The sequence below is a fragment of the Balaenoptera ricei genome, chromosome 9 (genome assembly GCF_028023285.1).
Source record: "Balaenoptera ricei isolate mBalRic1 chromosome 9, mBalRic1.hap2, whole genome shotgun sequence".
NCBI lineage: Eukaryota > Metazoa > Chordata > Mammalia > Artiodactyla > Balaenopteridae > Balaenoptera > Balaenoptera ricei.
Genome location: NC_082647.1, coordinates 105748805 through 105753461, shown reverse-complemented (window position 1 = coordinate 105753461; position 4657 = coordinate 105748805).

Genomic DNA, 4657 nt, shown 5'->3' with positions numbered 1-4657 from the left:
ACCAGTCCTTGCCTCTCCCATGCTAGAGGCCACAGAGAAAGCAAGCTGAGGTCCAATTTCGAAGTGAGAGCTTGATTAGATGCTCAAACTTTGAAAGTCGTGGTTTATAAATCCACTTGGTGTATTGGCTCCACTTCCAAAACACCCGTGAAGTCGCCCTGCTCTGTCCTGTCCCCACTTTTACGTAACAAACACCTGCTTTCTTTGGGGCTCAAGGAAGCACAAGCCATTCATTCGTTCATTTATCCATTCATTCATTTATCCAGCTTCATTGAGATGTAATTGACACATAACACTGTGTAAGTTTCAGGGGTACCACCTGATAATTTGATACACACATGTACTGTGAAATGGTTACCACAGTAAAGTTAGTTAACATCTCCATCACCTTACATAGGTAAAACATGTCTTTTAGTGGTGAGAAATTTTAAGATCTACTCTCTTAGCAACTTTCATGTATACCATACGGTATCTTGAGCAATATTCACCATGCTATACATTAGCTCCACAGAACTTATTCATCTCATTTGTCTTGTACTCTTTGACCAACATCTCCCCATCTCCACCACCTCCAAGCCCCAGGTAACCACCAATCTACTTTCTGTTTCTATGAATTCAATGTTTTTAGATTCCACATATGAATGGGATCATGCAGTATTTGTCTTTCTCTTTTTTCACCATCCAGGCCTCCCACATCATACCTAACTACTAAGCCAGTGCCATGTATTATAGACTTTATTAAAGCCAATTCAATTTTGGCCACAAATTCTGCACCTGCTTCTTTGAGACCAACATAACAGTGGCTTCAACACTACGCATGCCCATACCTCTTTCTTCCCACGCAAGCCCAGGATGAAGGTCTTCATGAGTCCAGGCCCCTCCTGACGGGTCCTCTGTCCCCCACATATGAATGGTTGAAATGACTTCCCACCAGCCCACAGGGAGGAGTCAGAGGCAGGGAAGACAGAATGAAGATGCCCTCGTCATGTCTGCTCTCATCCTCTCAGTTATGGTATAAAGAAAACTCATAAGGGACATGGCTCTAATTCTATTCGTTATTTGGAAAACCAAGTTTATTCTTGATTTAAACACCCTCCAATTTCTAGATGTGACTTACAGTCCAGGATATTGTGGTCTGAATACGTGTGTGTGCACCCCTGTGTGCATGCACATTGCATGTGTGCACCCAAATGTGTGCTAATGATGTGCTATGTGGCCTTGGCCTCCCTTGTCTACACACCACCCCCACTGCCCCAGGAAAGGGAGGTCACAGACAGGCAGACACACAGGACACAGGATTTGTGTATCAGCTTCTGGGCTTCTAGACAACACCTTGCAGATGCCATAGTTATAAGACACACTTGCCCTTACTACACACACTTCCCAGTGCAGGTGTGGGCACCCAGACACACCTGCACCCAGACAAACCTCTCTGGGGTGGGAAGAGAAGTGGTCCAGGGAGAAGCAGAGAGTTGGGTGCTCCTGGGAGCCCCTGCGAGGGTCTCAGCCACATGCCTTCGGGTCTGGCCCTGGGAGCCCTGGAATTCTCAGAGAAGATCGGTGCTTGGGCTTCAGAAAACAGACAGATGGCAGATTCCTCCCCACAGAGACACACAGACCCAAGGCAGAACAGGGAGCAGGAACATCAACGTGGCCACAAGGGCACATCTACTCAGAGCAGCACGTAGGCTGTCTGTGGACTCCGCATCCACATGGGGGAAGCGGGTTCTCCTGTGCCCTCTATAAGTACAGGGATGCTGACCGAGGGAGGAAGAGCACCGGTCATCACTGGTGGTGATGACAAGATGCCAGAGCCAGAGCCATGCCAACCCTGAACTGGGGTCAGCAAGAACCAGACCAGAGGGGCACCAGCTGCCCATAGGATTCAGGGGCTCCCTCTGCCATACTCTCTACGTAATGCAACGTGTGCACCTCAGAACTTAGATGGACAGCCAAGGACAATAACGGGATGGTGAAAGATAAAATCTGGGACTGAGGGAAATCTTCTCTGTTATCAGCTGTGAGATGGGGTGGGGAGAGAACGTCAGAGATACAGAAAAAGAGACTTACGATCAATACAAAGAACTAAGTTGACCCAGAAAACCTTTCCTCCTGTATCAAACATATAAAAATGATAGATAAAACATAAGCACACAACATTATCAATGAATCTGGGTGGGTTAGACTAGAGAAGAAAGATGGAGATATCTTTTTACTTCATACTTTTTATATTCCTTATGCTAAGAACTTAAGAGGATCACTGAAGGAACAGAATTAGAAAGTAAAGTTCCAAACCAATGAAGAGAAAAGTGGATGAGATAAATGTGATCAATGTGAATGTCAAGAGGGAAGTTTAAAGAAATAAGCAGAGAGCATGTCAAATAGACTACCAAAACAATATCTGGTAAACTAAGTCCAAAAACATGCGTAATCATAGCCATGTAAATATATTAAACTCACCTATTAAAAAGCAGAGACCATCAAATAGAATTAAACAAATAACATGCAATGCTTTGCAACTTATGAAAGACAAATGTAAAGAAAAGCAAACACTAAGAAAAATACCAGGCAAGCACTAGCCAGAATAAAGCTGTTGCAATATTTTATGTCAGTCATATGTGTGGCAAAAACCATTGATAGGGCTTGGATTAACTTCCCACCAGAAAGAACCAGGACATCTGTGAGTCACTGTCGGCAGAGAACCATGAGCCCTGACATCCCTCCCTTGATCCCTTCCATCAAGATGCAGTGCCCGACCATGGGCCCTGGGGAAGGAGGACCAGGGCAGAGCATGGCAGTCTTGCTGGGGCGAGAAGATGGGAGAGAAGGAGGCTGAGGCAGTTGGCAGTTGAGAGAGTTTCAGGAAGAAAGGCAGTATGCAGAAAAAGAACCCCCAAACCTCCACAGGGGGCCCCGTGTGTTTTTGCCAGGTACTAAGGCGTGTAATGAGCACTTGGCAAGTACTGAGCAAAACTCCACAAGGCTGGGAAAAGAACGGCCAGGTGGTTTAAACAGAACAATGCCCACACCTCACACAGGGCAGGGAATGTTTACACCATGACCAATCAAACATAGGGTCCTTGGAGATCACACAGAGCTCTCAGACCCTTTCACCATGCCATGGCGCCCAGAGTAAGGGATGTTCTAAGTGAAGGGCCAGCAAACTCTGACCTATGAGGCAAGTTTTGTCCACCACCTGTTTTTGTTCACCTGTGAGCTCAGAATGGTTTGGAAATTTTAAAATAGCTGGGAAAAGTCAAAAGTATAATCGTATTTCATGACAAATAAAAATTGCATTAAATTCAAATTTTCAGTGTCCGCAAATAAAGCTTTATAGGAACACAGCCATGCTCAGTGGTTTCCATATTGTCCAGGGCTGTTTTGTGCTGTAATGTTGGAGTTGAAAAGCTGTGACAGAGGCCTTACGGCTCACAAAGTCTGAAATACTTACTATCTGGCTTGTTAGAGAAAATCCCTGCTCTACGCTCTCCATAGCAAAGCTAACAACAGGATGTTAAAGAAAACATGAGCATAATGAGGAGGGGGAAGATTTTAAAAGAACCAGATGGAGTTTCTAGAGATGAAAAATACAGTATCTGAAATAAATTTATTGAGTGGGCTTTCATCAGATTAGTCAATTTCTTTAAATGTTACATGAGTATTTGAGTAAAAGACATATTTTGTAGGAGACAGTAAAATCTTTGGTTTTGATTTATACAAATCAAATCTGAGTTATACAATCTGAGTGTGACTTGACTCATAAAGTCTACTCACACTGATTGTGTCATTTATAATGACAAATTTTTTTGTCCACATGACGTGTCATAGACTGAGAGTGACAAACTCTTCTTGTTCCATCATTTTAATTTCAATTTGCCTATGTCATTATATTTAAAGTGAGATTCTATGAACAGCACATAGTTGGGTTCCACTTTTTTATCCATTCTGACAGAAGGATACAACAGTACATAACCTGTTACTGTCTTTTTATTGCTGTGTTTAGACTATTTACATTTAATGTAATTAATTTAGTTAGGTCTACCATCCTATTACTTGTTTTCTGTCTGTTCCTTCTGAGTTTTTTCCCTGTTTCCCCTTTCCTGCCTACTTTTGGGTTGTTAAACATTATGTATATTCCGTTTTAATTTATCTATTGTGATTTTTCACTATATCTGTTTGTATAATATTGTCAGTGATTGCTCAATTTGAAATCAATTTTTATCCTCTCAGTTACAAAGTATATAAAACTTACCACAGTATGGTTCCCTTTACCCTCCATATTTTATGCTATATTTATCTTATAAATTATATCTACACAAATTGAAAACACCATTAGACAATAATATTTTTTTTTACTTTCAACATTTAATCATATTCTTTAAAACTCCAGAGAAGAAAAATAATCTATTATACTTACCTAGATAATTAACATTTCTGTTACGTTCCTTCATTCCTGATGTACTAAGTTTTTCTGGCATCATTTCCTGTCTGCCCGAGAATTTCTAACAATTCTTTTGGAGCAAATCTGCTGGCAATGAATTCTCTAAGTTTTCCTTCTTCTGTGGAAGATTTCACTTCATCCTCATTCCTAAAGAATTTTTTGATAGATATAGAATTCTGTGTTGACAATTCCTTTCTTTTAGTACTTTAAAAGTGT